The following is a 12,647-nucleotide window of genomic DNA, read 5'->3' as shown; positions in this document are numbered from 1 at the left end:
CTAGACGTAACTTCTCACTGATTTCCAGCCCCTACCACCACCCTTCATGCCTACTTCTGTGCGTGCCATTTTACTTTATAAATTGGATCCATCCCAGTTCCAGCCATCAGAATCAGGAGTATCTTGCTTTTCTGTATTGTAAAACAAAACAGTAATTGCACATCCCATTTAATACCACAGAAGGGATTACTCTACTACTGTTGTGGGGTCATAGAAAATGCCTGTCTTGTGTCTTTAAGACTGCCTCTCCTACCTTTGGTATATGCACAGTGTTGGTTTTTACCAGCATCTTTTGATGAGCATCTCAGAAGTAGAAGATGATGGTGCTGCCGGTTCAGTCTAACTATGAATAGAGATCTGTCCACCCTGATGTGCCAATCAGCAAAATCAACAATCTGTTCTTTGCTAACTGTAGTTCTATGCTTCTCTACATCTTTTTGTTTGGTGCCTCCTGTATGAAAACAGGCTGAGAAAGTTGGGGCTCTTCAGCCTGGAGAAGAGAAGGCTGCGTGGAGACCTCATAGCAGCCTTCCAGTATCTGAAGGGGGCCTATAGGGATGCTGGGGATGGACTCTTCATTAGGGACTGTAGTGATAGGACAAGGGGTAATGGGTTAAAACTTAAAACAGGAGAAGTTTAGATTGAATATATGTTCTTTACTGTTAGGGTGGTGAGGCACTGGAGTGGGCTGCCCAGGGAAGTTGTGAATGCTCCATTCCTGGCGGTGGTCAAGGCCAGGTTGGACAAAGCCTGGAGCTGACATGGTTTAGAGCGAGGTGTCCCTACCCATGGCAGGGGGGTTGGAACTAGATGATCTTAAGGTCTTTTCCAACCCTAACTATTCTATGATTCATTGGGGGGAAGGCAAAAGGAGGATCCAAATCCAGGATAGGCTTCTGGCCAAAGCAGCTCAGATTTTCCATCTCATCTGCAACTGAGACATGAAAAGTGCGGGTTAGAACTGAGCAGCAGCATCCAGCAGCAGATTCTAGCAATCTTATTTCTAAAGGTTGTGCATGTGACTCAAGTTATGGACTTTTAGACCAAATACAGCAGCACTAGGTACAAGGAGGATACATTCAGCCATTGAACCAAAGTTTGAGGAAAGGGTAGGATTTTTACATTCATATGAAGCCCACATATAATTGCTGACAGATATTTATAGAACATGACCATATGAACTCTGATCTACAGTGAAGAAGTAAGATAAGTTACATGAATTCAGTGCTGCCAGTTCAACATAATTTCCTTTCAACACCGTGACCAAATTGCCTTGATGTTCACACCTGTAAAATGGGGACAGTACTTTATGCCTTTTACAGGGGATAGTGCTAGACACATTGGTTAAATTATTTGGAGAAGCATCTTCATACACAGGGCACACATCATATTGCAAAATAGCTTTATCTGTACCAGCTGGTATTACACAGGAGGAGCTGAAATCTAAACCAGGAAAGTGAAGGAGAAGGTCAGCGTAATTTCCTGTTGGTAGGATGTGCTCTGCAAGCATGACTAAAATACAAAACAGAGGGACCTTGCAAGCAGATTTTTTTAGCCTGCTTTCCCTTCTCTCACCAGGTTGTGTTCATGCAATGCCATGGTCCCCAGTAAAGGCATTCCTTATTTACTCAGTGTGTGAACAGAACTCAGTCCTTTCACCTCAAATCAATTTTCCTTAGATTCCAGAGCAGCTGTGGTGCTATGTGCCAGCGACTGTTCTCCTATCTCGCATGCTCATGCTGTGCACAGTTGTCCCCTCTGGTTGCAGAGTAAATTAGAGGAGCCACCACGGTACAGCTGAGAAAGCAATGGAAAATCCAGCCAGGAAGCTTTTTCTTCTTGATTTCTGTGAGGTTCTCCATGTTTGGCAAGCTTTGCGGGCTCAGTAGCGGGAACTGAAAAAGAAAAACCATCACACACGATTTCTCTGTGCCTTGCAAAAGTCAAATAAATCAAGAAATAAAACTTCAAGGCATCTGTGATACAAGACTGGGTTCATGAATGTTTGAAACATTTAAACTCTGTCCCTCTGGCTTCTAAATCTGGTTGCTGGGACTTCATTATTCTATCCATCTTTTAAGGTATAATCACTTGTATCTTAAGAATTGTCTGGCTGTGTTCCATATTAAACTTTGCATGACTTGGATAGATCTCCATCACGCTGCCCATCTTTTCTGCCTTCTGATTTGTCATATGAAAATTTTCCATGTTATGCCAGTGAAGTCCCCATCATCAACAGTGGAGCCAGCCATGCCACCTCATTATTTCCACCCCTTTGCTGCCTCATTAGAGATAGGCCAGGTGTCTCTATCTGAATCATAGTCACTCTGCTCAGGCAGATGTGCAGCCCCACATCACTCCAAGAGGCAGGCACAAAGTGAGCTTACCGTTGCCACCACAGTCTTGTCCATCCATCCATTGTGCTACAGTGTATTCCTTTGCCCATCTCTTTACCCAGAGTGATGACAAGCAGCATATAGGTTACCCACCACAACCCCAGCATGAAGCTGGGACTTCACCAACAGCTCCTGGCCCTCACAGCCTGCACAAAGGAGACAAGCAAAGGGTGAAAGAGGAGGTGGCAAAGAGCTCAGCATGTATTTGCAAATTGGTGGAAGACCTGAAAATAGACCCTTCTGCCTCATCTTATTCAGTCCCGCATGGGTTCCTCTCTGCCTCCAAATTCTAGTTGTCCCAGGGGTTGTGCAGGGAACATGCACCCAGTAGGTCTCTGTTGTGCCCATTGTTAGATCTTAGCTATGGCTGCTTAATTCTCATTAAATAGCTAAGTTTCTTTTAATCTTCTTCCAAAACAAGGAGCTTAAGCATTAGAACAACATCTCCTAGGAACTTCCAGCTCTCCTTGGGAAGATATTTCTTTGTATTGAAGGGAAAATTTCCCAATAACTCTCTTCTGCTGCCAAGCATCAAGGCCAGAGGCAGCACCATGCTCATCCCTCATCATTACCTAAGGGATTCACACATCCCAGGCTGTGCCCTCTGCCTTTATTTTCCCATTCTCATTCCAGCCTGTCTGCTTGAATTCATTCAAAGGTGTAAGAAAAAAAACTTCCTGGGACAGTCTGTCCAGCGCTGCACCCACCGCCGTAAAACCTCAACTGCTGTACTACTGGTTCTTATCAGCCATCACACCTTAAAGTACAGAAGGTGTGTCTAATATTAGCCAGGAAGCGTCCTGGTGAAGACCTGGACTTTTTCAGCTAATCAGTATTAATAACTTCCTATGTTTGAAGACAGCCCATAGGAAATGCAGCCTGACTCATCTACCCTGTAATTAGATAGCTCCTCGAAAAAGTGCAGGTGTCTGCATCACAAAGGCACATTAGCCAAGGTGCAGAATATGCTGCTGACCAAAGGGCAGATAATAGCAGCAGTAATTTCCTCCATTGATATAATATGAAAAAGCAGTATTCCTGACAGATTTTGCATCTGGCTGAGGCTGGAAATTCGAGCAGTCATTTTCTTTCTCTCTCTTACCTCCCCTATGGGAAATCTGTAATACGCAAAAAAGCTTTGATTTATTTTTTACATGCTTGCAAATTACTAGAAAATAATTATGAATCAAAATTTCATGAAAACCGAAAAATATTCAGGCCTATTTGCTATATAGGTAATACCTAGACTGTGAGTCTTACCCAATATATTTGTTTCCTGTGTTCTTTCTTTCCTGCCAAGTTCAGCCGTATATCACTTTTATGTATCTGAAGGCAATGGTGTAATGCAATATGAAGCTATGAATGGGATAAAGTTACATATTCTCCATTGATTTTCCATTGTATCCATTATCTTTAATGCTGGAATGCAGGTTACTGTGAGCGCCGGAAGCCTCTGCACCTCCACACTGACTGCTGCCTTATGAAAACCATTCCCCGGGGGCAGATAAAATCAGCTGCAAGTTGCAGAGAGGAGACAGGAGTTCCCCAAAGTGTCTGGCTTAATGCAGGAAGCAAGTGGTTCTCCTCCTGCCTGCAGGAAAGAGAGGGAGAACGTAGACTCGGGGAGGGAGATGCAAGGGAGCTGGGAGGAAACCAGAGAAGGGCTGAAACTGAAGGGTGGGAAGAAGAGGGGAAGGAAGGGAGAATGACAGATCTGCCTCAAGGCTTCTTAGCAGCAGAGAAATGCTTTTTGCATGCGTAAAAAAGGAGGAAAAGAAAGAGATTTGTGGTCCATGATACTGCTGTTCTCTGCTGCAAAGTTCCCCAGGCACCACCAATATCTCTTCAGGAGAGCAGCAGGACAGCAGCGGAGGGTGCTCCAAAGCTATGGCTCCCCAATCCCGAGTCTTGTGGAAAGCAAGCTGAAGGCTCACTGCCATTGCTGCTCAGCACCATGGGTCAGGATGAGCAGGAAAAGTGTTTTCAGGAAGCACTGGAGCTTTCCACCATAGCAGCTCAAGCAAAAGCTTAGCATCGGCACTCAGAAAGGAGAAAGATGAGAAGGGTGAGAGGATGCAGCTGCATAGGGAAAGCAGGGAGGCTTGTGGCCCAGATGGGCCCGGTTGCACTGGGACTAGACATTAACACTAGTTCCCTAACAAGCTTCTCAAATCTCATTTTTTAAGGCCATGTGTTAACAGAAAACAACTGTTCAAATTTAGCAAGTTCCAGCACCACTTTCCCCCTTGTTGCATCTGGGCTGCAGGAACAAGAATCACCAATGCCACTTAATTCTTCATTCCTCTTCTGAAGGGTTAGAGGGGTTAGCCACATGAGTGGTCATCTTGGATGATCCCATGCAAGCAATCCCAGCAGGATTTCTCCATGTATGACTAACTGGTCCTCCTGGGAGCCCGGAGCTTCCCATTGGGAAGGCAAAGGATTCCCCTTTTTAATGTCAGGGCTGTCTGTAATCTTAATTCCTCAATCACCACTGCCGCCCCTGTAACATATTAAGATCAAAATTCTTCTGCAGGACAAGTGACCCCGTTCATCTTCATCTGACCTTTACTGCTCTGGCTACTCCTGTTGACACTTGTGACTAATTCACAATCTATGAGACAGAGCTGTACCAATACAAAAACTCTTTCCTAAAACCCTGCCAGGCTGACTGGCTGGCATTCCTCAGGAAAGCTGCTCAAGAAGAGCTGGCTCTGAATAACTCCATGGGACAACATTTCTGTAACGAGCATCTCATCCCAGTTTACCTTTAAGCACATCAGCTTGCAGCCATGGACAAGCTGCTTTGCTTCACCTATCACCCTGGGGACAGAGCTTAGGGACCTTCATGAGAATTGTCCTCCAGTTGTTTGGCCTTGTGGCTGACACACAGCAAATCCTTTCCATTAGTTCAAGAAAAATCTGGTACCTTGTTTGCTGTTTTAGCAGGGGCAGAGCTGGAGCCAGACTCCTTCCCTCCCGCCTCCCTTGCTCTGTGTGTATGTACGTGCATGTGCTGCACAGCAGGACCCCTTTTCTCATTTAAACAGCCAATTAAAGCCTACTTTGGCACTTAGCACATGACATCAACTTGCAGTACTTAAGCTGCCTAGCACAGTGTGAATTTAATTTGATAAAGGGGCAACTCATAAAGATCTTGGAAGGCTGGTTAAAGTTCATTAAGCCTTTCCTTTCAAGGTACACTTGCCTCCAGTGCAAAAGCTTGCCTCTATGGGGTTTTTTTTAAAGCTGTGTTATATCCTGCCACCAGAAAAAGGTGCCTGTGTCACATCCCAACAGGGTATATTTAAAGTCTCACTGTTAAAGTCATGTCAGGCCTTGGTTTCTTGCCCAGAAATGTGCAGAAAATAAAATAAAACCCCCTTTTCCCGAGTGCGGGGCGAGGAGTGCACCATGGGTTGGTGCAGGCAGGCTCCACAGAGGGGAACTGGGCTTCTGTCACACTGAGCTGCATTCATCCTCCTTCTCTTGAACCATCCGTAATTCCAGATGGCTTTCATAAACAGATGAGGAGGCTCCTCTGAGATCACTGGTTTAATGAAGCCCGTATGGCTGACTCATGTAATAAGTATTTAATCATGCTGATGAAAATGTTTTTTAAAACTTCCACCACACACACAGTGCTGTTCCCTGTGCAGCCACAGAGCTGATAGCACATCACAGCCAAGGAACCTCTGTTTGCCAGAGCCTCTCCAGGTGACTGCCTTGGCTTCCATCAATTAGTTATAAACGTGCACATGCGCTTAAGCATTGCCACCCTCCTACAAGGACCTGATCACCTTTGAAGAGACTCATCAAATCACCTAAAGAAATGTCACAAAAGGCATTTATTTCCAAGCTCCACATTCCTTGTGCAGCTGTTTCAGAGGTCACTCAAGGGTTAACACTTCAGTGTTTATATCTTCTTATTAGTTTCTGTTTGTGCTCTCAGTGCCCATGCCCTAAAAATTTGCAGAGCTTAAGTGGTCTCCATTTGTAAAGAGAGAAATGCCACAATATCTTGCAAATACTGAAGCATCTTAAGTGGTATTTATTCCTCTTGCCAGCAGAAGTCATCCTCAGTGTCATGAAGGAGATGGGCCTTTACCACTTAGAGTGATCAGCAGATCGAAGGAGGTGATCCTGCCCCTCTACTCTGCTCTCATGAGACCTCACTTGGAGTATTGTGTGCAGTTCTGGTGTCCTCAACACTGTAAGAAGGACATGGAACTGTTGGAACAAGTCCAGGGGAGGGCCACGAGGGTGATCAGGGGACTGAAGCACCTCCCGTATGAAGATAGGCTGAGAAAGTCGGGCTGTTCAGCCTGGAGAAGAGAAGGCTGCGTAGAGACCTCATAGCAGCCTTCCAGTATCTGAAGGGGGGCTTATATAAGGATATTGGGCAGGGACTGCAGTGATAGGGCAAGGGGTAATGGGTTCAAATTTAAACAGGGGAAGTTTAGATTGGATATAAGGAAGAAATTCTTTCCTATAAGGGTGGTGAGGCATTGGAATGGGTTGCCCAGGGAGGTTGTGAATGCTCCATCCCTGGGGGTATTCAAGGCCAGGTTGGACAGAGCCTTGGATGACATGGTTTGGTGTGAGGTGTCCCTGCCCATGACAGGGGGGTTGGAACTTGATGATCTTAAGGTCCTGGAGCCATTCCTAGCAAGTCTCTGCTTCTTAATGGCATAATGTACACATCCTCAGGCTTCTTGAACACTTTTAAATTTCTGGTCTAACTGGTTTTGTTGCACAATATGTTAGCACGTGTAGCCTGGGAGAGAGGCTAGGAAGGAAGTTGTTATCAGAGGCTGATAGGAGGGAAGTTGTATCAGAAGTGCTTTGTTTATATGCAGGAGCAGATAAGTGACTCAAGTCTTTGAGTCCCCAGCACTGCAGCACTACACATCCCCATGCACATGCCATGTAAGACACAGGCTTGGGCATACAGAAGATGCTTTAACCCCTGCCCCAGAGATAATGTAAGCACTTTCTAACCACCTGTGCTTGTTGTAAAACCTAGAAATGTCTTGAGCTTGTTCTTAGCAAAATCTCTCACCCTTTTCCTCTTGAGGCTGTGTTGGATTCACCGGCTGTCACAGCAGGCGAATGGGTTTGCAGATAGCACTGGGCTGATGTAATTTGGCCAAATTTGCTCTCCATGACCATTCTCTCACCACTTTGTGTGTAATTAAAACATGACAAGACCCTGTTTTGCAAGACAAGTGAGAAGAGGATTGGTGGGGCACCTCCAATGTAACACGTTCAGATACAGCACTGTAAATTACTTTGGAGAAGAGTGGCCTTTCTTCAGGTTGAAGAGTTGGTGTCCTCGACATGAAATGGACATGGAACTGTTGGAACAAGTCCAGAGGAGGGCCACGAGGATGATCAGGGGACTGGAGCACCTCCTGTATGAAGATGGGCTGAGAAAGTTGAGGGTGTTCAGCCTGGAGAAGAGAAGGCTGCATGGAGACCTCATAGCAGCCTTCCAGTATCTGAAGGGGGGCTCTATAAGGATGCTGGGGAGGGACTCTTCATTAGGGACTGTAGTGATAGGACAAGGAGTAATGGGTTAAAACTTAGACAGGGGAAGTTTAGATTGGATGTAAGGAAGAAGTTCTTTCCTGTTAGGGTGGTGAGGCAGTGGAATGGGTTGCCCAGGGAGGTTGTGAATGCTCCATTCCTGGTGGTGTTCAAGGCCAGGTTGGACAGAGCCTTGGGTGACATGGTTTAGTGTGAGGTGTCCCTGCCCATAGCAGGGGGGGTTGGAACTAGATGATCTTAAGGTCCTTTCCAACCCTCACTATTCTATGATTCTATGATTTCCAGAGCATGAACATAAATGAATGTAACTCCATATAACTCCATCAGGTGCTGACTGGAAGACCACATGATTTCAGTACATTTTAAGCTTTCTTCAGAAAGCCAGTTGTCTCCCTCTTCTCCAGAGAAAACCCAGGACTAATGGTCTCTTCCAAGGAGGCTGCATGCAGAGGGCAAGGGTTACCCTCCCTGGGGCAAGGCTGAGGACCTTAGACCTGTTCTCATGTGCTCTTGTCACTCAAATAATCCCGTGTGGGCTGAAGGCTCAATGTCAAGATTTTAACTAATTTCTTGGAGGATGAGGCCCATAAATCACTACCTTGGAGGGTGGGGAAAGGCTGGAAAAGTCAGCCTTTACCTTTACAACTGGCTCATCACTATTCAGCAGGTCCAGCCGCCACTTCTTCAGAGCTCTGGGAAAAGGAAGACAATGAATCCTGTACTGTCCTGCACAGGCTGCTGGCCACAGGCAGAGAAAGGCTCCCCTTGTTTTATCTACATGGAATTCTGTGGATCAGTCCAAATTTTGGCAGACAGGTACTTGTTATCTTCAGCTGAATTAGTTTTAATTTTAAATGTTGGGGGCAAAGCCACTTGAGGAGCTTTGATTTGCATGATTATCTTTTCCAAATTCTAGAAATGTTGAAAGCTGAAGGTGTGTTTACAGTATGTTATCAGTTACAAGATTGCTTACATCCTGATGGGAAAAGGGTTATTTTCTGACAGGAGAGTAAACAAGATCTCTTCCTCTTCATGTCATCAAGAGTTAGTGTCTTTTTGTAAGTAATCTATTGTTCAAATCACTGAAATGTAGCACAATGTTCATGGCTTTAGAAAATGTGGGGTTTTTTTTTTAATTTCCCTCACTTGATTTTATAAGACTTTTTTTTTTTTTCACTTCTAAACATGCACATATGTTGAAAAGATACCAGTATAGGGTGAACAGAAAGATGACTGTGATCTTGTCTCATCCACTTATAAACAGTGTGCCTTACCCCATGCTTTGTGATTGACTGAGGTGTCCATTGTGCATAGTAGGTGCTGCTTTAAATAGTTGCTCCTTGGTAGTGTGTTTAAGTGTTTAAGTCTTCAAGACTGAAAAGTCTTGAAGATTGGGAAGTCTGGTTAACTTTGAATCATACTGGTGTAGCACCTAGATGTGTGCTGCTGCAAGTAACTGGAGCATTGCAGTCTTTAGAGGGTTCACGATGAAATCCAGAGTTCACTTGCGTAAAGTGCTTCATTCTCCCATTCATGAGCTTACAGATTTTAGAGCTGCAGGATGAAACTTTGCAAGTGCAGGAATTCCGCACCCCTTCTTGTATCTCATTTTAGAGCATCTAATTAAGATGTCACCATGACATTTCAGAAAAGCACCCTAAATAGAAAAACACTGGAACAGTGGAGAGGTCTCAATTTCCTTGGGTATGACTTCAAACCCTGGAGTTAAAGGACACCAGAAAGAGAGCATAATGCCTATACATCTTGCAGCATGAACTGATCCATGACTCACAAAGTGCCCAAGCCCCTAACTGTCAGGAGAAAAACCCTTTAAAATACAGTTTGTTGCTATCACTGGAAACTTTAACCCACTGGCTTCACACTCAGAAGGCAAATGGCAGGAGAAGATTTACATGTTCCTCTGAACAAAATACTCCAGGGTAGGAAAACTTGACCTGACAGTTTTGAGGCGTGCCTGCCATAAATAACCAATTGATTGGCTGACTTGCAAAGCCATTAGCAGGTGTGAGGTGCCTGCTGAGATACAGACACTGCACAAAATGCTGGAGGTGCCAGCAAAATGGACACAGCAATTGGCTATGCAGTTGTCTTCCAGCAGACTGTCCAGGAGGGCTCATGAAAAATGGAGCAGTTTTAACCTGCCTTGTTTGACACTGTAGCTCTGTAAGCAGATTGTGCACTGGATCCAGTCTGTCATGGGCAAAGGGCTAAAAAAAGAGATAAAATGAGCACCTTGTGCTTAAGCACTAAACCATTTTGAGAGTAAAATATTTCCAGTGAAGTTGACAGTTGAAGATGATGAGTCTTTTCTCTCGTAAATCACCACAGCTGCCAAGTGGCACTGGTAGCTCTGAGCTAAAGGGGCTTTCCACCCCCTGAAAAGTGGCAGCAGTAGTTATAGGAGAAGGAAATGTGATGACTCAGATCACAGGCTGTCAAGTGAGTGGACCAGAGGTTATGTTTTACTATCTGACAATGGGCCATTTTTACCTTTTCTTCTATCCCTTGTCCTCCCAAAGAGTGCATGTGATACAACCACTGCTCTGTGCTGCAACCACACTTTCTGGACTTGGGCTTTTTGCATTATCCCAACCTGTTGTCAAGGGAAAAGATAAGAGCTCCCCTGGAGCACTCCCTATGAAGTCTTTCATTCTGGAGAACAGAGGCAGTAGGAAGCAGAGTAGACATGATGTTGGTCTACTCCAGACACTCAGTTATACCAGAGATATATGCAGAGTGCAATTGAGTAGGAATCTGGGTGTAAATGGCTACATAAATAGCAGCATAATGATGAACTAGAGCCAGGTCCTCAGGGAGGCTGCAGCTTCGGACATTAGCTTTGAACAACCAGAGACAGAGCCTTGTTCCAGTGTCAAACATGAGATGAGAAGTAACAACCGGGAGATAAAAGGAGGGTAGGAAAATGTGGGTATGTGAAATTACATTCAATTTGACCCCACTCAGAGGCTCAAGTTCTTTCCAACATGTTTCTGCTCCAGGAGATAGTGACCCAGCTCACAAGGACATGGTGGGTGTCTCCTGCATTAGCCAGATTGCTTCCTGTACTGGCTCTTAGAAGAGTGAGAAATGCCTAAGTCCCGGCGCTGCCACCACTCAAAGCCATTGGCACTTCCAGAACCAGAAGATTCCTCTACTACATAGGACTTGGTTCCCCTTAACAATTTTTCATTTTATGGGTTAGAATCAACAGCTTTTCTTTTCTCTCTCTCTCTTTCCAGGGAGTAAGGACTATAAGGGAAGAATTAGTTCCAAATAAATGCATTTACACAGTATGCAAACATGCACTGGCTGAGTATTAACATGCTGCTGCCCATGTTGCTTCCTGGTGGCTCTTAAAACACCAGAAATGGTGAGCACCAGGAGAGGTTTCATCTGCTTACGGGAATCTGGTCCTCTTCCTATGAACTACAAGACTGTACAAGCGTGACTGCACCTAAACTCTCCGTAGCTAATCTCAGGTTTTATTCTATAGTACCCTGCTATCCCAGCAACATCTTTCAAAGAGGTAAAAACATCTTAATCCCCTCACCCAGCTCCAGTACCCCCATTTTAATGCCACAAAGATACTTTCATGCAGTGCTGCCAGAAGAAGCATCTGCTTGAACAAACCTTCCAGCAGAGCAATCTGCAGGACACTGGGCATCACTGAGGCAAATACCTCAGCCATGCTGAAGGCTCTGACCCCAGAACTCATGGCATCACTTTAGTTAATGCACTCAGAAGACTGAGAGTTGGCATTGCTGGAGACTGGTTTTCGTGACTCCTCTTCACACTGGTTTGGCCTGGGGTCTCTAAAACTGGAAGCTGAAGTAACAAGCACAGGAAAAAAATAAATCAGCTAAATATTTCTCATGCCTGGAATGTGGGAAGTTGAGGGGTTCCTGTGGTCACATGGGGTATCTCTGCTATCAGGGGGAAGGGAAAAGAAGGTCAAAGGAGAGGGACTTTGTGTCTAGAAAACACAGAGGAAATTGCTGGCAAATACTTTGAATTTCTTCTCCCTCTTTTTTTTTGTGTGTGTTTTTTTTCCTTTTTTAGGGGATGTTGTTTGTTCTTTGTGTTTCTTTGGTTTTGTTGCTCTTTCTTGAACTGAGATCAGCCTTCGGCAAAGGATTGGGTGCAAGAAGCTGTTGGGATCTTGTTTCCGTTTTGCAGGCAGCAGCTCCTTCAAATTCATGGTCTTGTCATATAAATTAGGGAGATAAGAATGATCATAGTTAATAAGAACAGGAGCTCAGCATCTCATCTCTGACAGAGGTCAGTAATAAATGTTTTGGAAACAAGTACCAGAAAGGGAGGAGCAGTTGTCCCACACCCAGTTACCTTCGAGCCCACAGAAGTTTAGGATCTTCAGAAGGCAGATGCTGTACCCATGGCAGTTTCTGCAGTCAATAGACACTGTGCTGGTTTCCATAAGTATGTTTAATCCTATCCTTTGAAAGCTTTAGCCACCACAGCATCAACAGCGTAGTGTCCTGCAGTGCCATGGAGCCTGTTAGAAAACTAGTGGCTTTTGGTTCTTTTAACCTTGCTGTTGAGCAATTTTTTTAGGCCCCATCTAGTCCTGGTTTTACGGGCTAAAGTGAATAACAGGTCCGTGTTCACTTCATAAGTACCAAGGGCTCAGTCCGTGTCCCCTCCTTGCTACCTTCTTTCTAA

The 12,647-nt window shown here is 44.9% G+C and overlaps 1 long non-coding RNA gene across 1 annotated transcript; it reads right to left on the bottom strand.

Annotated features, from left to right (window-relative positions):
* Positions 1–854: 854 nt before the first annotated feature.
* LOC133224720 (uncharacterized) lies at positions 855–8,875 on the bottom strand. The gene is made up of 3 exons (XR_009728940.1): positions 8,584–8,875; positions 2,388–2,542; positions 855–934 (listed from the first exon to the last, which is right to left on the bottom strand). It is a non-coding gene; the product is annotated as an uncharacterized LOC133224720 (long non-coding RNA).
* Between the last annotated feature and the right edge of the window lie 3,772 nt (positions 8,876–12,647).

The sequence above is a fragment of the Neopsephotus bourkii genome, unplaced genomic scaffold (assembly GCF_033783945.1).
Source record: "Neopsephotus bourkii isolate Nb327-2 ecotype Australia unplaced genomic scaffold, CSIRO-AGI_Nbou_v1 NB_1707, whole genome shotgun sequence".
NCBI classification, from domain to species: Eukaryota; Metazoa; Chordata; class Aves; order Psittaciformes; family Psittacidae; genus Neopsephotus; species Neopsephotus bourkii.
The sequence above is the reverse complement of the archived record's forward strand: the minus strand, read 5'-3'. Positions and strand labels throughout refer to the sequence as shown.